The following is a 22,354-nucleotide window of genomic DNA, read 5'->3' as shown; positions in this document are numbered from 1 at the left end:
AGGAGACATGGCTGATTTGCGAGGGGGAAGCAGTGTGAGCCAAAACTCTGACTCAGGAGAGAGACAGGAAGAACGAGAGAGAGGAAAAACAAGAAAGAGAGAGTAGTGGGAAGGGACATAGAGATTTTGCTGTTTATTAGATTGTAGTCACCAGTCACTAAGTAGGTATAGTCACAGATCCGGTAGGAAGCCACACACGCTTATGTGAAACTATATCAGGCCATGTGAGAACTCTACAATTGTGCATTGGAGCCAATACTGTTTAAAAGCTTAAGGGGCCGAAATTTCCCCTCCCAACAAGGCTTCTGGCCACCTGAAAGCGGGGCATCGCAGAATGGCCACCGACTTGCGGCGGACTGGCCAGCGTTCGCGGAATTGCCCTCAGGAGTTTTTGCTGCGGTCTGAAGATCCACCCTGCTCCCTCCACTTCCGCCCCGTTCCTTCAGATGCATCCTTAACAACGTCATCAGAGTGCACACTGCAGCGGCTCCGTCCCAGAAGGTAAATTCAGGTCAAAAAGTCTTCCGGCCGCCTGTCGGTGCCCCGACAGTTTTTTGGCTCGGTACACAGTGCCTTTCAAGGCATGTTGCGTGTAACACCCTTCTTTTTGCTGAGAATTTTTCGGACTTTTCACAAGTTTGCCAGGAGCCTTGTTCAGAGCGGGATTGAGTGCTAGTGGGGTTGGGTCTTCAATCTTGACAATTGAGGCCTCATTATCAAGGTTCTGCTTGCGGAGGCAATGGGCTCAGTGCTGGCAGCGGAATGCCTTCTGCACATCGTGCGCAGCAGGGAGGCACGTAGGAGAAGCCGGTGCCAATGGCTCCAGAGGCAGCGGGTAAGGGACACAACAGACATGGCTGCCCAACTTGCAGAAGGTCATGGAGATGGCAACAGACCTCAACCCAGATTGGTGGCCCAGGAAGGACCTGCTGTCAGGAGGTGGGTCAGGTACGCTGACCCGTCTGCACCAGATAGTGGGCGAAATCGAGAGAAGGCAGCATGCATAGGAGGCAGATGCTTGCCAGCAGCAGACTGCAGAGGGTGAGGAGCAGCAAGAGCATGAGGAAGAAAGCAAAGAGGCAGTTGCCATAGGAAGACATGGGGGAGAAGGCCCTATCGTGCAAGGGTCTACAGGCAGCAGTTTTCGTGCATGAACCTGATGGATGACCAATGTTTCCGTAGACTTTAATTCCGGAAGGACATCGTGAGGGAGCTGTGCAATCTCCTGCAACCAGACCTCCAGCCTCAAACAAGGCTGAAGACAGCTCTGACCATCGCAACCAAAGTGACCATAGCACTCAATTTCTATGCCACTGGATTTTTCCAAGCTGCTACAGTAGACATATCGAACATATTGCAGCTCGCCACGCATAGCTCCATCCTTCAAGTGACAAATGCTCTCTATAAGAGAAGGAGGGACTACATTTCCTTCCCGATGAGCAGGGAGAAGCAGTTGGAGCAGTAGACCGGATTTGTGTAAATTGCAGGCTTCCCAGGGTTCAGTGCACCATAAACGGCACCCACGTCGCATTGAGAGCGCCACAGAACAATCCTGAGATGTTCAGAAACCTCAAGGGATTCCACTCCCACAACATGCAGCACTGTGCAGAGAGGCAGTGGGCAAGGGAGGCAGCAGCCATGATGCTTTCATCCTGCGCCAGACCGATGTGCCTGACATCTTTGCTGGGCCAAACCAGAATTGCGGCTGGCTGTTTGGAGACAAAGGCTATCCACTGTGCACTTGGCTGCTGACTCCCTTTCGCAAACCCCAGGACTGCTGTGCAACATGCCCTCAACGACTCTCATTCAGCCACCAGGTGCTTAATTGAGCAGTGAATTGGGATCCTTAAACAGAGATTCCATTGCCTGGATTGGTCTGGTGGAGTGTTGCAGTAATTGCCTGAGCAGGCTTCCCTATTTGTGGTCACCTGCTGCACGCTTCACAACCTGGCAATCATGAGGGCACAACCATTGGAGGACGAGCCAGCAGTACTACCTGAGGAGGAGGACCGGGAGGAGGTGCAGGAGCCCAACACACAGGTGGAAGAGGAGGAGGAAGCAGCACCGGAGGAGGACCAGGATGCGGCTCGCCGGCCATGCAGGAGGCAGCGTCGCCATGCCAACCCTGCAAGGGAAGTGCAGAACCATCTCATTGCTGCTCATTTCCACTAAGCTCATGCCCACTTCACGCTTCATCTTTGAATCTCCATGGCCAACCCAATGAACCCTTTCACACATCATTGCCCGCAGTGAAATGAGAGACCTGCACAGAAATGGGAACACAAAATAAAGATTTATAACACAAGAAAGAAAGGTACAAAAAACATACACATAATCATTTCTCACCCTTGTGCATCTCCTTATAATCCCTCTTATGCAAGCCTATTCTCGAACTACACCACAGTGTCTCCGCTGTGGCTGCATCATGGCTCTGGGAAGGCCGCTGTGTTTCAGGTGTCAAAACTACTGATGTCCTTCTAGGATGCCCTTGACCAGCTCTGGCCCAGGAAGGACCAGCTGCACACTGGGCAGTATCGTCCTCGGTGCGTTCAGTCGGCTTTGCCTGGGGTGATTCCATGCTTGTCGGCAATGGCGGAGTGACAGGTCTGGGCTCAGGACTGCTGTGATCCTGAGAGAGCAAATCATCATCTTGGTCCTGCGCCACTCCTCGGGGGCAGCATCTCACCATTGGCACCAATCTGATGGAGCACAGGTCGGTGTTGTGGCACGACACCAGAAGGTCCCCCAATGATGGGTTCTGTGGTGTATGAAATGATACAATGAACTCCGTACTGTGAGCCAGTGACTAGGTGTAACCTGGTCAGTCTTTAATGGCTTCCAGAAGTCAAGATACAAAGGTGAAGTTCAGGTTATATACTGGGTCCAGCACGAGTGTACCTATGACTCTAGGACCTCTGACGGTAGTGCCCCCTGTTGGTGGGCAGACCTTATGTACATACTAATATCGCTTTACTATACAGTACAAATATACACGACGCCCATACTTGAGAGAAGGTCACTCTGTGACCAGTAACCTTTACTAGCCAGCACTAAAGTGAAGAAGGTGGGTGGAGCTTCCCCTTTTATACCTGAAAGTCCAGGTTAGGAGTGTCTCCAACAAGTTCACCACCTAGTGGTCAGTGTCCTCACGGTGTACAACTTAGGTCAGTTTGTACATGGGTTACAATGACAGTTGAATACATGACATCACCTCCCCCCCAAAGTCTTATTGGGATCACAGGTTAAGTCGCTCTGGTGGTTTACGCTCCCTTGTAAAGCGCCTCAGGCCTGTCTGGACGGCCCACAGTGACTGGGCTCTCCTCCGCTTGGTTCCGGTGTTCAGTCACCTGTGGTGGAGTAAACTCTACATCATGTTCTTCCTCTGCTTCTTCTATGGGTTGCTGAACCTCCTTTTTGTTTGATCCACGTGTTTGCGGCAGATTTGTCCATTGGTAAGTTTAACTACCAGAATCTTATTCCCCTCTTTGGCAATCACAGTGCCTGCAAGCCATTTAGACCCTGCAGCGTAGTTGAGGACAAAAACAGGGTAATTGACATCGGTACATTGCGCCCTCGCATTCCCGTCATGGTAGTCACATTGTGACTGGCGCTTGCTCGCAACAATTTCTTTCATGGTGGGGTGTATAAGGGATAACCTGGTTTTGAGCATCCTTTTCATTAGCAGCTCTGCGGATGGAACCCCTGTGAGCGAGTGTGGTCGGGATCTATTGGCCAACAGGAGGCGTGATAAGCGGCTTTGTAGAGAACCCCCTTGGATTCTGAGCATCCCCTGTTTGATTATCTGCACTGCTTGTTCCGCCTGGCCGTTTGAGGCCGGCTTGAACGGTGCCGTTCTGATATGGTTGGTACCATTTCCTGCCATGAAGTCCTGGAATTCAATGCTTGTAAAGCACGGGCCATTGTCGCTGACCAAGACATCCAGTAGACCATGGGCGGTGATCATTGCCCGTAGACTTTCTACTGTGGCAGAGGATGTGCTTGAATTGAGAATGTCACACTCGATCCATTTGGAGCAGGCATCTACTACAACCAAAAACATTTTTCGCATGAAAGGACCTGCGTAGTCTGCATGGATACGTGACCATGGTTTGGCGGGCCAGGACCAGGGGTTAAGGGGGGCTTCCCTGGGTGCATTGCCCAGCTGGGCACACGTGTTGCACCTGCGAACACAAAGTTCCAGGTCTGCATCTATCCGTGGCCACCAAACGTGTGACCTGGCAATTGCCTTCATCATGACAATGCCCGGGTGCTCATTGTGGAGTTCTCGGATGAACACCTCTCTGCCCAGCTGGGGCATGACTACTCGGTTTCCCCATAGTAGGCAATCGGCCTGAATCGGTTTAAATTCCTCATGGCATGCCCCGTACGTGGCTGCCCAGTCCCCATTCAAGAAACATTTCTTGACTAAAGACAGTAGCGGGTCTCTATTTGTCCAGACTTTGATCTGACGGGCTGTCACGAGTGAGCCTTCGCTTTCGAAAGCTTCAACAGCCATGACCATCTCAGCAGCATGCTCGGTTGCCCCCTTAGTGGTGGCTAGTGGGAGCCTGCTGAGTGCATCGGCGCAGTTTTCAGTGCCCATCTTTGCCGAATTGTAGTCATCGGCGACTACCGTGAGTGCCCACCTCTGTATGCGGGCCAACGCATTAGCATTTATGGCCTTGTTGTCAGCCAAAAGGGACGTTAGGGGTTTGTGATCTGTCTACAGCTCAAATTTCCTGCCAAACAGGTACTGGTGCATTTTTTAATGCATATACACATGCAAGCGCTTCATTTTCTACCATCCCATAGCCCCTTTCTGCCTGGGACAGACTTCTGGAGGCATAAACTACCGGCTGTAACTAACCCTTGGCATTAACATGCTGCAATACACACCCGACCCCATAGAACGATGCATCGCACGTTAAAATAAGTTTCTTACATGGGTCATATAGCGTTAACAGATTGTTGGAGCATAACAAATTGCGTGCTCTATCAAAAGCCCTTTCCTTGCTGTCCCCCCAGACCTAATCACGACCTTTCCATAGGAGCACGTGTAGCAGCTCTAACAGCATGCTCAATTTGGGAAGAAAGTTACCAAAATAGTTCAGGAGCCCCAGGAACGAACGCAGCTCCGTCGTGTTACGGGGTCTGGGTGCTCTCTGGAGTGCTTCCGTTTTGGGCGCAGTAGGTCTGATCCCGTCTGCTGCTACCCTCATCCCCAGGAATTCTACCTCTGGAGCTAGGAAGACGCACTTCGCCTTTTTCAATCGCAGACCTACCCGGTCCAGTCTGCCGCAGCACCTCCTCCAGGTTGTGGAGGTGTGCTTCAGTATCGCAACCCGTGATGAGGATGTCGTCCTGAAAAACCACCGTCCTTGGAAATGATTTGAGGAGGCTTTCCATGTTTCGTTGAAAGATTGCGCCGGCCGAGCGAATCCCGAACGGACATCTGTTGTACTCAAACAACCCCTTGTGTTTCGTGATGGTGGTCAGCTTCTTTGACTCACTCGCCAGCTCCTGGGTCACGTAAGCTGAGGTCAGGTCCAATTTTGAAAAATGTTTGCCACCGGATAGCGTCGCAAAGAGGTCCTCTGCTCTCGGTAGCGGGTACTGGTCTTGGAGTGACACCCGATTGATGGTGGCCTTGTAACCACCACATATCCTGACCGACCCATCTGCCTTGAGCACCGGCACAATCGGGCTCACCCAGTCACTGAATTCGATTGGCGAGATGATGCATTCCCTCAGCAGGCGGTCCAATTCGCCTTCTATCTTTTCCCGCATCACGTACGGCACCACCCTGGCCTTGTGGTGTACTGGCCTGGCGTCCGGGTTTATGTGAATCACTACCTTGGTCCCCATGAAAGTGCCAATGCCGGGTTCAAATAGTGAGTCAAATTTGTCCAGGACCTGTGAGCATGATATTCTCTCCACAGAAGAAATTGCATTGACATTGCCCCATTTCCAGTTCATGACAGCAAGCCAACTCCTCCCAGCAGTGCAGGACCGTCCTCTGGGACAATCCAGAGTGGCAGCCAGTTCTCCGAATCTTTGTGGGTCACGACTACCGTGGCGCTGCCTAGCACCGGAATTATCTCCTTTGTATATGTCCGTAGCTGTGCGTCAATCGGCACTAATTTTGGCCTCCTGGCCTTGGATGCCCACAACTTGTCGAACTGTTTGATACTCATCAGGGACTGGCTGGCCCCAGTGTCTAGCTCCATTGATACTGGGATGCCATTGAGGAGCACTTTCATCATTATCGGTGGCGTCCTGGTGTATGAACTTTATATGTGCTCCACATGAACTCGTTGAACTTCAGCTTCCAGCGATTTCCCCCAGTGTCCATTTGGCCTCGTAGGGCTTACATCGGGCCCATCCTCCTTGTACATCAACCTGGCTGCAGGCTTCCTGCACATACGCGCCAAGTGACCGCTGACGTTGCAGTTTCTGCAGGTATATTGCTGATACCTGCAAGCTCTGGCTGTGTGTTTGCCTCCACATCTCCAACATGAGCCGTTGTTGGAAACCAAAGGTCCATTACCAGTCGATCATCTCTGACTGTCTCTGTAACTGTCCTCAAGCACACCATTGACAGGTGTTGATGGCCCCATTACTGGCCGCATTGTCCCTTGCGATGGCATGAGTTGCCGTTCAGCTAGCCATTGTCTCTGTTGAATTCCCCCTGTGGGTTCGACTACATGCTCGGGCATGTCCGATTGCTCTTGTCTGCCTGGAGAACTGTGTGCCACATTAACAATGTTGACTCCCTGTCCCTTTGCTGCATTTAAACCAAGATTTTTGTCAAACATCATTCTGGTCTCTTCCTCCCCTGAGATAAATGTCTGGGCCATCAAAGCCGCCTTTTCCAGGGTCAAGTCTTTGATCCCAATCAGTTTCCTGAAAACCCCAGCGTGCCTGATGCCCTCAATAAAAAAGTCTTGCAGCATCTCCGCTCTGCATGCATCTGGGAACTTACATAGGCTCGCCAGTCGCCGGAGGTTTGCCACGAAGTCTGGAACGCTTTGCCCTTCACGCCGCCGGTGCATGTAAAACATGTGTCTCGCCATGTGCATGCTGCTCGCCAGTTTAAAGTGTTCCCCGATTAACTTACTGAGCTCTTCAAAAGTCTGATCCGCCGGCTTCTCTGGTGCTCGAAGGTCCATCATCAGGGAGTACGTCCTGGATACACAAACCATCAGAAGATGAGCCGAATCCTGTCCCAGCTATTCCTTAGTGATGAAACTTTGCTGTAGTCTCTCAATAAAATCGTCCCAATCATCACCAACACAGTACCTCTCATCTGTGCTGCTAGTGGCCATGCTCGCATGGTTTAAATCCCAATTTCTCGTCGCCAATAATATGTCCTTACTATACAGTACAAATGCACACGAGGCCCATACTTGAGAGAAGGTCACTCTGTGACCAGTAACCTTTATTAGCCAGCACTGAAGTGAAGAAGGTGGGTGAAGCTTCCCCTTTTATATCTGAAAGTCCAGGTTAGGAGTATCTCCCACAAGTTCACCACCTAGTGGTCAGTGTTCTCACGGTGTACAACTTAGGTCAATTTATACATGGGTTGCAATGACAGTTGAATACATGACACATACATTACATTATTCCCCCCTCCAGTTCTTGGCACAAGCCCATATTACAAGTTCAGATGGTCAGGAGCCCTTCGCTCCCTGGTTGACCATCTCAGTACAATCCCAGTGCTTTCTGAGTCTCTCATGACTTGGGGCTGGACGTTGACCACCGTGGGTTCTTCTGATGGCTGGACATGAGTTGGTTGATCGTCTAAGCTCGCAGTGTCTTCTTCCAACTGTTCCGCTTCATCAGTGTGTCTTAGCTTGATTTGATCAATGTGTTTCCTGCACATCTGCCCATTCTTAACCATATACGCCCGGTTACCCTCCTTATCCGTAACATTGCCTGGGAGCCACTTGGGCCCTTGACCATGGTTAAGTACATACACTAGTCACTTACAGATATGTCGCATGACACTGCTGTACGGTTGTGATACCACTGCTGGCGTTGACGTCGGGTTTCGACATGATCGTTAAGGTCAGGATGGACTAGAGAGAGCCTGGTTTTGAGGTCTCTCTTCATCAATAGTTCCGCAGGCGGGACCCCGGTGAGCGTGTGTGGCCTTGTCCTGTAACTGAGCAGTATGCGTGGCAGGCATGTCTGCAAGGAACCGTGAGTTACGCATTTCAGGCTCTGCTTGATGGTTTGAATTGCCCACTCCGCTTAACCATTGGACGCATGTTTGAACGGGGCTGACCTCATGTGTTTTATGCCGTTGTGTTTCATGAACTCTTGAAACTCCAGGCTCGTGAAACACGGTCCGTTGTCGCTGACAACAATGTCTGGCAGACCATGTGTGGCAAACATGGTTCTCAGGTTCTCAATGGTGGCAGTGGAAGTGCTGGATGACATGATCACACATTCTATCCATTTGGATTATGCATCCACCATCACAAAAAACATTTTACTGAGGAAGGGGCCCGCAAAGTTGATGTGGATTCTAGACCATGGTTTGGATGGCCATGACCTTTGGGGCATTGCTTAACTGCATGCAAGTGCTGCACTGATGCACGCATGACTCTAAGTTCGAGTCAATGCCAGGTCACCAAACATGACAATACTGGGATGCGTACTATGTAACTCCCGTACAAATCTCGCCCTGCCCTTCTTGGGCATTACGATACGATTACCCCACAGTAAACAGTCGGACTGGATGGAAAGCTCATCTTTGCGATGGCTGTACGGTTTGGTTTCATCACCCATTTCCTTGGGGGTGGTCGACCAGTCCCCGTTAAGAACACAACGTTTTACAACCGATAGGGTCGGATCCTGGCTGGTCCAGGTCTTAACTTGTTGAGCAGTGACAGGTGACCCTTAAGTCTCAAAGGCATCCATGACCATGAATAGTTCTGCGGGCATTGGCGTTTCCACCCCCGGTGTAGGCAACGGTAACCGGCTCAATGCATCAGCGCAGTTGTCGGTGCCTGGTCTATGGCGAATGACAATTATAGGCAGATAATGTCAATGCCCACCTCTGAATCCGGGACGATGTGTTGGTGTTGATACCTTTATGTTCCAAGAACAACAATATAAGCGGCTTGTGATTGGTTTCCAGCTCGAAGTGAAGCCCAAACAGGTACTGGTGCATTTTTTTCACCCCATAAACATATGCTAAAGCCTCTTTCTCTACCATGCCATAGGCTCTTTCTGCCTTGGACAGGCTTTGAGACGCGTATGCAACTGGTTGTAGTTTGCCTGACTCATTGGCTTGCTAGAGTATGCAGCCGACCCCATAGGACAACGCATCGCAGGTCAAAACTAGACGGTTGCATGGGCCATATAGTGCCAGTAGCTTGTGGAAACACAACAGATTTCTAGCCTTCTCAAAGGCTCTGTCTTGAAGTTCACCCCACACCCAGTCATCTCCTTTCCTGCGCAGCTTGTGTAAAGGCTCTAATACTGTGCTCAATTTGGGTAAGAAGTTACCGAAGTAGTTGAGAAGACCTAGGAACGCAGCTCCGTCATATTCTGGGGCCGGGGTGCATTTTTGATGGCCTCTGTTTTCGCATCTGTAGGCCTGATTCTGTCTGCAGCAATCTTTCGTCCAAGGAATTCAGATTCTGGTGCCATGAAAACGCACTTTGAACGTTTGAGCCTGAGTCCCACTTTGTCTAGATGATGCAGAACCTCTTCCAGATTGTGCAACTGCTCGGCAGTGCCACAACCTGTGACTAGGATGTCGTCTTGGAATACCATGGTCCTGGAGATGGATTTCAATAGGCTCTCCATGTTTCTCTGAAATATGGCTGCCGCCAAACGAATGCCAAAAGGGCACCTGTTATAAATAAACAATCCTTTGTGCGCGTTGATGCACGTAAGTTTCTTTAATGATTCAACCAGTTCCTGTGTCATGTAAGCCAATGTTAGATCCAATTTGGTGAACGATTTTCCCCCGGCTAGCGTTGCAAACAGGTCATCAGCTTTCGGTAGCAGGTACTGATCTTGTTTCGAAACTCGGTTGATCGTGACCTTGAAGTCTCCACAAATCCTGACCGTGCCGTCGCTCTTTAACACCGAAACAATTCATTAAATTCGACCGGTGAGGTGACCCTCTCACATTGTAGCCTGTCCAATTCGAGCTCGACCTTTTCTCTCATCATGTGCGGGACCGCCCTGGCTTTGTGATGGATGAGCCTTGAGTCTGGGCCTAGGTGAATCTGCATCTTGGCTACCTTGAAGCTGCCAATTCCCGGTTCAAACAGTGAGGGAAATATGCTCAGCACTTGAGCACACAAATCATCATCCGCTGATGACAAAGCTTTGATATCATACCATTTCCATTTTATTTTCTCGAGCCAGCTCCTGCCGAATAACGATGGGCCGTTGCCCGGGATAATCCATAATGGTAGATCATGAACCGCTCCCTCGTACGACACTCTTACTGCTGCACGGCTGATCACTGGTATGAGCTCTTTGGTGTAGGTACGCAACTTCGCATTTATTGGACTCAGGTTGGGTCTTTCTGCCTTGGTCTCCCATGTAAGATTTCTGAATCTCTCTGGGCTTATATTTGACAGTGAGATGATTCGTTCAAAACAATTGGAAGGGTTTATTAAAAGACACACACATGCACATTACCAACAGTTGTCAATTATGTTATAACAGAGCTACAATGAGGTTGTAATAACGAGTGATATACGTTACGTCCCTTTTGGTGGCTGGTTTGGACACACGGCTTGTTGTTTTAGCTGGTCTTCAGGGATGTCTCGTGCCATGTGTCCAAGAGAGATAGAGAAGTCTTTGGCTGAGTTCTTTTAAAGCTCTCAAAGCCATTATCCCTCCAAAAGCTTCACGATTGGACCCTGGCTCCAGGGCAGTTCCCCATTGGCTCTCCTCACACATGTGGCTATCTATCCTGGCTCAGCCATCTCTTGATTAGATTAAATGGCTTTCCAATACACAAAATCCATGCGGCAGCTCTGGGGGCTTTCATTTTGTTTCTTACAAAACTTAGCCCATGCTGGCAATCTGTGGGCTTCCATTTTATCTCAACACAAACTGGTCTTTCCGTTAACCTACACTTTTAACATTTATACATACACATAATCAATTTTAATCATTAATAAACACTTTTATTCTTACAAACTCCCCACCTTGAGGGGGAAATATCCTTACTGACCCCTCATATATCGTAAACATTGAGGGGGAGAGGAAGAAAAGTGGGTGGCCTGACTTGGTCCCCACCTCGTAAGGTGTAGGGGATTTAATAATAGTCCGATAGCATCTCCAGCGGAGACTCTCCCCTCCCCGTATCTTCAGTGCACCGTCGCTTCTCGAAGCACATTGATGATTGATGATGTTCGTGAGTCATGCTGCAGTTCCCGCTTCTCCATCCTCCCTTGGCTTCGGTCTTGGCCGGTATCGTCCTGACAATCGTGAGGATCCGTAACATGGTCTATGGGAAACAAGGTCAGTGCTGTATTTACTCTTTGGCAGTTTTTAACTGATTAATGTGAAACCACTTCTTGTACTTAACACCCTTTTCCCCCGGTAACTGAATCAAATAAACCGCGGGGTTCAATCGGTCTATAATCTTATGCGGTCCCCACCCCCTGGGCTCAAAGGCAGCTTCTTTCTCCCATAATTTGGAATCATTACTGAGTCTCTCACCTCATATACAAAGGGACGTACTTTCTTGTCAAAGTACTTTTTAATTTGTCTTTTTGACTTCCCCAATTTGGTGGCCACAAATTGATTGATCAGATTGGTGTGATCTACCACTTGTTCCAGCCACTTGGAACTACATGTTTTCATTGTCAAGGGACTCATCCCTGTTAGTGTTAGCTGGCCTGGTGTTCTCATGAGCCTCCCCATCATGGCCTGATATGGGGAGACCCCTGTTGCTTTGTGAGGTGTGGACCTCATTGCCATTAAGCACATTGGCAGCATGTTAGCCCATTGAGTGGAGTGGTCCGCGCATAATTTTTTTAACATTAACTTTAGGGTCCTGTTTCCCCTTTCAACCCCTCTGGATGACCGGGGGCGGTGAGCAATATATAATTTGTATTTTATCCCCAACATTTCCTGCAGGTGGGTAAAAATTTTACCGGTAAAGTGTGAACCTTGATCGCTGTCTGCTTGTACTGGTACTCCCCAACTACTAAACACATGATTCAATAGTATTTTGGCTGCCGTGATTGCAGTGTTGGAGCGGCAGGGGAATGCTTTGATCCATTTAGTGAATTGATCCACCACCACTAGGGCATGCTGAAAATTGCCTTGTGCCTGTGGAAGTGGCCCAATGAAGTCTATCTGGAAGTGAGTCCATGACCCTTGAGGTGGGGGTGCACTTTGAAGCAAGGCTCGGTTAGTGCATGCGGGAAGATTGTGTTGCATTGTGCCACGTATTGGTCGATTGTTTCCCTCATGGAAGGCCACCAAGCTGTGGATGCTACCTTGTAGAAGGTTACCAGGGCCGAATAGTGCCCTGCTGTGGGGTGGGAGTGAAAGAGGGAGAGCAGTTCCTGACCCACCTCTGGTGGAACACATGCCACCGGGCAGGCATTTGGCTTTCTTTTGAACATCAGTAATTGCTCATCTGAGTCAGGGGCAGTGGCTAGTATGGTATTGGGAGCCCAGGCTGTTGGAATGAGGAAGGGGTCTGCCTTCCTCGTGCCAGGCGCTTACAACAGCATATGACCAATATTGCTGCTGCAGGGATTTTGAATCTAGGTGATCTGTTGGGGAGGCCTTGCTAACAGCATTGCAGGGCTCAACAACTATATCCTCTATCTCCCCATCAATCGCAGCATCCTTGGCTGCTCTGTCTGCTCTGGAATTTCCCTCACTATGTGGACCCCCTTTTCTATGGGCTGCTCCCTTTCCTATGAAGCAGGGCTGGGATCGCTGTTTAAGGTATGACCAGAGCAGGCGTAACCAGAGTCCATGGACCTTACTGTCTATCGTACAATCGTCATTTTTGTGGTATAGGGGCAGGGAGAGCATGGTTTTTTAGCGTAGGCACTATCGGACCAAATATTCACGGGTCTATCTGAGGTTTCCTTTATAGCAGTTAGAAGTGCGGCGATTTCTGCATATTGTGAAGACTGTCTGTTGCATCTTCGCTGGATGGTTCTTTCTGGCAAATATCACAGCATATCCGGTGTGAGGGGATCCTTCAATGTGATATGAGGACCCATCGATGTAGACATCTGGGGCACCCTGTATGGGCTCTTTCTGTCCAGGATGGGCCTCAAAGATAATCAGGGGTAATGGACATTCATGCAGTTCCCCTCATAGATCAGAAATTGTGGCAGCAAGGTGGTAGGTTAGGAAATGGTATCAATGTCTCTTTCAATAAATTCCAATGTCCATTTGCTGAGGCGCTGCGAGGAAACTAGCGAATCTCCAGGTTTAATCAGTAGTTTCAGAAGTGTGTGTCCGCTGTGCAGGATTGTAGCCTGTAACCCAGTAATAAAGGTAAAGTGATGTACCGTCCAGAAGACGGCCAGTAGGTGGCGCTCGCATGTGGTATACGTCGAGCGGTATATGCGACAGCGTCGAGGAGGAGGCGGCGCGGTGAGTCAAGTACCTATAAAAGCCCCAACAGTCACAATCGGGAAGCAGCAGCATTGAGGAGGAGGCAGCGCGGTGAGTCAGGAGGCCTATAAAAGGCCCAACAATCATTGTCGGGGAGCAGCAGCATCAAGGAGGAGCCAGCTGGTGTAGGGAGAGAAGGCAAAAAAGTAGAAAGAAATCGAAGGATGACGTCACAGCTAAAGGGGTAAGTGATTGGCTGGTGATTGGTGAGTAGTTTTTCTTCTTTTTCTTTTCCGTTATCAGTCGGTAACCTTTATCATTGTTGCCAAATTAAGTTAATCTAAGGGTTAAGTCATGGCAGGAGAGCTCGGACACGTGTCATGCTCCTCCTATTCTATGTGGGAACTCAGGGACGCTTCCAGTGTCCCTGACGACTATATGTGCAGGAAGTGTATCCTGCTGCAGCACCTGACAGACCGGATTGCGGCACTGGAGCTGCGCATGGACTCACTCTGGAGCATCCACGATGCTGAAGCTGTCGTGAATAGCACGTTTAGTGAGTTGGACACACAGCAGCTAAAGGTTACACAGGCAGATAGGGAATAGGTGACCAGCAGGAAGAGCAGTGGAAGGTAGTGCAGGGGTCCTCTGCGGTCATCCCCCTCCAAAACAGATACACCATTTTGGGTTCTGTTGGGGGGGGATGACTCATCAGGGGAGGGCAGCAGCAGCCAAGTTCATGGCACCATGGGTGGCTCTGCTGCACAGGAGGGCAGGAAAAAGAGTGGGAGAGCTATAGTGGTAGGGGATTCTATTGTATGGGGAATAGATAGACGTTTCTGCAGCCGCAATCGAGACTCCAAGATGGTATGTTGCCTCACTGGTGCAAGGGTCAAGGATGTCTCGGAGCGGTTGCAGGACATTCTGAAAAGGGAGGGTGAACAGCCAGTTGTCATGGTGCATATAGGTACCAACGATATAGGTAAAAAACGGGATGAGGTCCGACAAGCTGAATTTAGGGAGCTAGGAGCTAAATTAAAAAGTCGGACCTCAAAGATAGTAATCTCAGGATTGCTACCAGTGCCACGTGCTAGTCAGAGTAGGAATCGCAGGATAGCTCAGATGAATACGTGGCTTGAGGAGTGGTGCAGAAAGGAGGGATTCAAATTCCTGGGATATTGGAACCGGTTCTGGGGGAGGTGGAACCAGTATAAACTGGACGGTCTACACCTGGGCAGGACCGGAACCAATGTCCTAGGGGGAGTGTTTGCTAGTGCTGTTGGGGAGGAGTTAAACTAATATGGCAGGGGGATGGGAACCTATGCAGGGAGACAGAGGGAAGTAGGATGGGAGCAGAAGCAAAAGATAGCAAGAAGGAAAGTAAAAGTGGAGGGCAGAGAAACCCAAGGCAAAAATCAAAAAGGGCCACATTACAGCAAAATTATAAAGGGGCAAAATATGTTAAAAAGACTCAATGCGAGGAGTATTTGTAATAAGCTGGACGAATTAACTGCGCAGGCAGCAATTAACGAATATGATATAATTGGCATCACGGAGACATGGCTCCAGGGTGACCAAGGCTGGGAACTCAATATCCAGGGGTATTCAACATTCAGGAAGGATAGACAGAAAGGAATAGGAGGTGAGGTAGCGTTGCTGGTTAAAGAGGAAATTAATTCAATAGTAAGGAAGGACATTAGCTTGGAGGATGTGGAATTGTATGGGTGGAGCTGCGGAATACCAAAGGGCAGAAAACGCTAGTGGAAGTTGTGTACAGACCACCAAACAGTAGTAGTGAGGTTGGGGACAGCATCAAACAAGAAATTAGGGATGTGTGCAATAAAGGTACAGCAGTTATCATGTGCGACTTTAATCTACATATAGATTGGGCTAACCAAACTGGTAGCAATAAGGTGGAGGAGGATTTCCTGGAGTGTATTAGGGATGGTTTTCTAGACCTATATGTCAAGGAACCAAGTAGAGGGCTGGCCATCCTAGACTGGGTGATGTGTAATGAGAAAGGACTAATTAGCAATCTTGTGCGAGACCCCTTACGGAAGAGTGACCATAATATGGTAGAATTCTTTATTAAGCTGGAGAGTGACACAGTTAATTCAGAGACTAGGATCCTGAACTTCAGGAAAGGTATCTTCGATGGTATGAGATGTGAAATGGCTAGAATAGACTGGCAAATGATACTTAAAGGGTTGACAGTGGATAGGCAATGGCAAACATTTAAAGATCACATGGATGAACTTCAACAATTGTACATCCCTGTCTGAAGTAAAAATAAAACGGGGAAGGTGGCTCAACCGTGGCTAACAAGGGAAATTAAGGATAGTGTTAAATCCAAGGAAGCGGCTTATAAATTAGCCAGAAAAAGCAGCAAACCTGAGGACTGGGAGAAATTTAGAATTCAGCAGAGGAGGACAAAGGGTTTAATTAGGAGGGGGAAAATAAAGTGTGAGAAGAAGCTTGCTGGGAACATAAAAATTGACTGCAAAAGCTTCTATAGATATGTGAAGAGAAAAAGATTAATGAAGACAAACATAGATCCCCTGCAGTCAGAATCAGGTGAATTTATAATGGAGAACAAAGAAACCAGTTGAACAAATACTTTAGTTCTGTCTTCACGAAGGAAGACACAAATAACCTTCCGGAAATACTAGGGGACCGAGGATCTAGTGAGAAGGAGGAACTGAAAGAAATCCTTATTAGACGGGAAATTGCATTAGGGAAATTGATGGGATTGAAGGCCGATAAATCCCCAGGGCCTAATAGTCTGCATCCCAGAGTATTTAGGAAGTGGCCCTAGAAATAGTGGATGCATTGGCGATGATTTTCCAACAGTTTATCGACTCTGGATCAGTTCCTATGGACTGGAGGGTAGCTAATGTAACACCACTTTTAAAAAAAGCAGGGAGAGAGAAAACGGGTAATTATAGGCCTGACATAAATCGTGGGGAAAATGTTGGAATCAATTATTAAAGATGAAATAGCAGCGCATTTGGAAAGCAGTGACAGGATCGGTCCAAGTCAGCATGGATTTATGAAAGGGAAATCATGCTTGACAAATCTTCTTGAATATTTTGAGGATGTAACTAGTCGAGTGGACAAGGGAGAATCAGTGGATGTGGTGAATTTGGATTTTCAAAAGGCTTTTGACAAGGTCCCACACAAGAGATTGGTGTGCAAAATTAAAGCACATGGTATTGGGGGTAATGTTTTGATGTGGATAGATATCTGGTTGGCAGACAGGAAGCAGAGAGTCGGGATAAACCGGTCCTTTTCAGAATGGCAGGCAGTGACTAGTGGGGTGTCGCAGGGCTCAGTGCTGGGATCCCAGCTATTTACAATATACATCAATGATTTAGATGAAGGAATTGAGTGTAATATCTCCAAGTTTGCAGATGACACTAAACTGGGTGGTGGTGTGAGCTGTGAGGAGGATGCTAAGAGGCTGCAGGGTGACTTGGACAGGTTAGGTGAGTGGGCAAATGCATGGCAGATGCAGTATAATGTGGATAAATGTGAGGTTATCCACTTTGGTGGCAAAACCAGGAAGGCAGAATATTACCTGAATGGCGGCAGATTAGGAAAAGGGGAGGTGCAATGAGACCTGGGTGTCATGGTACATCAGTCATTGAAAGTTGGCATGCAGGTACAGCAGGCAGTGAAGAAGGCAAATGGTATGTTGGCCTCATAGCTAGGGGATTTGAGTACAGGAGCAAAGAGGTCCTACTGCAGTTGTACAGGGCCTTGGTGAGGCCTCACCTGGAATATTGTGTTCAGTTTTGGTCTCCTAATTTGAGGGAGTGCAGCGAAGGTTCACCAGACTGATTCCCGGGATGGCAGGACTGACATATGAGGAGAGACTGGATCGACTGGGCCTGTATTCATTGGAGTTTAGAAGGATGAGAGGGGATCTCATAGAAACATATAAAATTCTGACGGGGCTGGACAGGTTAGATGCAGGAAGAATGTTCCTGATGTTGGGGAAGTTCAGAACCAGGGGAACACATTCTAAGAATAAGGGGTAAGCCATTTAGGACCGAGATGAGGAGAAACTTCTTCACTCAGAGAGTTGTTAACCTGTGGAATTCTCTACAGCAAAGAGTTGTTGATGCAGTTCATTGGATATATTCAAGAGGGAGTTAGATATGGCCCTTATGGCTGAAGGGAGCAAGGGGTATGGAGAGAAAGCAGGAAAGGAGTACTGAGGTGAATGATCAGCCATGATTTTATTGAATGGTGGTGCAGGCTCGAAGGGCTGAATGGCCTACTCCTGCACCTATTTTCTATGTTTCTATGTTTCTATATATCTTTTCTGCCCCCTGCAGGATTCGAGACGCATATGCAATGGGCTGTTGTCGATCAGCTCGCATTTGGCACAGAACTGCAGTGAGTCTTTGCTCTGTGGCCCTAACCTGCAAATGGAAGGGCTACATGTGATCAGGAGGGATCAGACATGCAGCCTGTATCACTGCAGTTTTTAATTTAGCCACAGACTGGGCGTGGGTATCAGTCCATGCCGGGCGTATGTCATCACCCTGCAGTTTTATTAGATCATACAGGGGCTTTGCAAAGCCTGGGGTAAAGTTCCTTCGCTATCCCTCCAAACCCAAGAATGATCGTAGGGCTGTTTTGGAAGTGGGTAATGGCAGTCGCTATATTATCTCCACCTTGTGAGAGTCAGGGAATGATCCCGCTGGAGAAATGGACACTCCTAGAAAGGTGACCCATTCTTTTACTAATTGAGCCTTACGGGGGTTCACCTTTAGTCCCGCCTGAGCCAACAATATCAAAAGTTCGTGCAAAAGGGACAGGTGCTTCTCCATGTTGTCGGTTCCAACAGTAGGTTGTCTACATACTGCAACAAGCAGGTTGGGTGGGAAAAGTCTTTTAAAATTGCAGACATTCTTTTGTGGAATATTATGGGAGTATTGTGGAACCCCTGAGGCAAGCATGTCCAGGTGTAGCTCTGGTCCTCAAATGTGAATGCAAATTTGTACTGGTCTTCCCATTTAACAGGGATACTCCAGAATCCATTGGTGATGTCGAGGGTCGAGAAGTACTTGGAACCAGCAGGAATTTGAGATAATATGGTAGGAGTTTGTCTTACTACCGGTGAGCAAGCTGGTGTTACAGAATTTAACTTTCTGTAATCAATAGTCAGTCGCCAGCTGCTATCAAGCTTTTTAACCGGCCATGCGAGTGAATTGGTCGTGAAAATGCCTATCCTAAGGACACCCTGCGTGACTCGGGATTTTATGGTGTCTTGGATGTAAGGGTGACTCTCCCTTGGGATGGGGTACTGTTTAGTGAATGAGTGGGAGTGTCCCTCAATAGATTCCTTTCCTGCAATTTTTCCACAGTCATGCTTGCATGTGGCAAACACCGCTAGGTGTTCCCGAATTAATTTTGCCACAGCTTCATTTTCGCTCCCTGGAGCATCATACTCAGATGGCTTTTTAATAGCAAAAACCGAGTGAGCATCTGAAATTTCTATCACTCCTGCCTTATCTCCCAATCCCATCCAAACACAGTCCTGATTATAATCTATCACCGCGCCATACTGATCCAACACATCAGTCCCTAAAATACCCCTTCCATCGGGGATGGTCATTAGCATAGGTGCTGGGACCTTACAGGTGAGGCCTCCCAACTGAAGTTCAGTGGCCTTCCCGGTATGCGAGGTGGTTGTATCACCGTTATACCCTTTAAGGGTCATATAACCATTGCCCGCTGCTGCATGACGTTCAGGGTATGGGGTGTGGATGATAGTAACGGCTGAGCCAGTATCGCTAAGCATAATTTGCTGTCTGCCCCCTTTTAAGACAACACGAACTACTGGTCTCCCGCTACCATCATGTCAGAACCCCACTTCTAACCAATCTTTGGGGGCCGAACCCTGTCATGGGGTCGATCCTGGAATGGATCTCTCTAATACGTGTGCATCGGCGATTGCGTGCAACAGTAAATGATTTTGCATTCTTCCCGTGGCAATTTGGGTTTGTAGAAGGGTTATCAATTTATCCAATCGTTGATCTGCCCCAGAGGGCTTGGATTCATCCCTCGGGAGGTATCTATGCGTTGCAACATGGTTCGATGCTGGTCTGGGTCTGCTGCAGTCTTTTGCTGGGTGGTCTACCTTCTGACAATTAAAGCACTGTCCCTTAAAGGGGTAGTTTCGCGATCCCTCCACCATTGACGCTGGTTTATTTACAGTGGGTGGTGACTTCCCCTTTAACTGGTCTTTTACCATCTCCCAGGCTATTTGAGCGTTGGTCTCTATATCTGTCCATTGATTGGTGGGCCTCTTGGCTATTCCCAAGGTGGTTTTAACTAAAGGGTGGAGTTGCGTCAGAAACATCGATTTAAATTGTTCCTGATTCTTTCCTACTGTACCATTTGCGGGTGCCTGGTTCTGCGTATGTTGATAGATATCATACACGCGATCACTGAAAACTCTAGGGGTCTCTTTTGGGCGCTGCTTGGTCTGATTAAGCAGAGCCACTAAGTTCAAGTTTTGGATCCCTAAATGGTTTAGGATCTCGGTCATGAGTGCAACGGCCGCTGTGCCAGGCTGGAGGACTGCTTCTGGCAGATTATCTTTTAGGGAAGTGGAACAGGCCAAGAGGAGGACTCGTGTTAAGTCTGTCTCTTCCAACTTGGGGTGACCCCTCCTTAAATTTGCCCACCTCCTATTAACTTCCAGTGAGTCATCCCCATCATTAATGGGCCTCAACTCGTGGCTACATGCCGTGGCGTCAGCATCAGATATGAGCCGTGAGTCGGTATGGTTACTGGTGATGTTGCCATGCTCATTATGTCGTGAAGAAATGGTTACTACGGCTACAATTGGTTCTTGTGTCTCCAAGGTATCCCATTCTGCACCACTCTTCTGGGGATTATACTGACTTCCTTCCTCTTCCCAATCTGTCTCCCCTCATCCCCTTCTGCTGTCTTTGTTATGGCTGCCCGTGTTACCGCAAATACCAGGGCCTGCTGCTCCTCTATCTTACTTTTCAGCCTCGCTATTTCTAGTTGGCACTGAGAATGATCTGCCTCCCAATGTGGTTTTGTAATGACTTCTCTTAATGCACCTCTAGCATCTTCTATCTTGCTAAAGCCTTAAGTTTTCCAATTTATATTTTTTTAACTCTAATTTGTTTTCATTTGCTTCAACAATGGCTGCGGTGGCATTTAAGTTTGTGAGACTTTGTTGCTGTAGCAGTGAAGCTGCCTGTTCGGCCTCTCTTTCTAATTGCTTAATCGTGTGGTTTAAGTGGCCAATTTCTTGTCTTAAATGCTGTATTTCTCCCTCTTTTTACTGCTTCACAAGTTGGAGGCCTTCTTCCTTTTGCTGTTTTATACCTTCAATCTCTCTTTCTTTTAATTGAATCTCTTTTACTTGCAATTCTTTCAAATCTTGTATCACTTTGGCTTCTTGCCTCATTAATTCCTCATTTCTCCTGGCACAATAAAAAGCGCTAAACGCCACGAGACTGTTTGCCCGTTTTGGTGTCAGCTCTCTCCTATCTACCTTTTCCTGTATAAGTCTCACCTTCTCCCCAAATGACGCAGGTCTACCCTCGTACTGTGCCTGTGCCCTTAACTCTTCTGCGTCTTGTATCGGGTGCTTTTTGGACAACCTCTCCTGATAAACTAGCTCAACATTACTTTTTATTGTAGGCTTTCTGTCCATGACTGATCCCTTCATCCTGTGTCTTTTAAATATAACTACTGGTGGGTCCTCACTTAAACAGTTCCAACCCACCCCACTTAAACAGTTACAACCCACCCCACTTAAACAGTTACAACCCACCCCACTTAAACAGTTACAACCCACCCCACTTAAACAGTTCCAACCCACCTCACTTAAACAGTTACAACCCACCCCACTTAAACAGTTACAACCCACCCCACTTAAACAGTTACAACCCACCTCACTTAAACAGTTACAACACACCCCACTTAAACAGTTACAACCCACCTCACTTAAACAGTTCCAACCCACCTAACTTAAACAGTTACAACCCACCCCACTTAAACAGTTACAACCCACCTCACTTAAACAGTTACAACCCACCCCACTTAAACAGTTCCAACTATCGAGATGACTGCTCCCCTAAGATGCAACTCCCGATCCGTTTATTTGTTTCAATTATAATTGCAACATAGGTTAGAATCGCAACTCTCGAGATTTCCAATTGTTCAAAAGAATCATCAAAAACCTGTCTCGCCAGTTGCCCGCATTCTTCACCAATTTTGTAAGATTTCTGAATCTCTTTGGGCTTAGCCCTCATTATTGATCCATGGTGAGCTTCCAGCTCATATTGGGTCTAGCACTGGGAGTTTGCCAAAAGTTCAGGGTGGAAAAGTGTGCTCACCAGTAATTCTTAAAGAGAAATTTAAAGAGATGCAATCACTTAGTGGTAAGTGCCTCCATATGGGGACAGAAACATGTTTAATGTTTACTCTGTATATTTCAGCCTTTCCAAAGACTGGGCACAAAAAGTGGCTGGCAAAATAAACATGAAGAAAACAGAGTTCTGTGGGCAAATGATGGAGAGGCATAGCACCTAAATTCCTTGTTTGATAGCTGGCAAAGTGGAGGTGTGGCTGTATGAGTTAGATGAAAGGAGGTTGGTCTGGTTGGCACTGTATAACGCACGTCACAGAGGGTAGCAGCATGCCCGGTAGTAGGTGGTAGCAAATAAGTTGAGGAAGAAGGTGACTTCACTGTCACTGTCTTTGCTATGTCTATATTGCAAGTTTTACT

Source organism: Pristiophorus japonicus, chromosome 7 (genome assembly GCF_044704955.1).
Source record: "Pristiophorus japonicus isolate sPriJap1 chromosome 7, sPriJap1.hap1, whole genome shotgun sequence".
Taxonomy (NCBI): Eukaryota; Metazoa; Chordata; class Chondrichthyes; family Pristiophoridae; genus Pristiophorus; species Pristiophorus japonicus.
The sequence above is the reverse complement of the archived record's forward strand: the minus strand, read 5'-3'. Positions refer to the sequence as shown.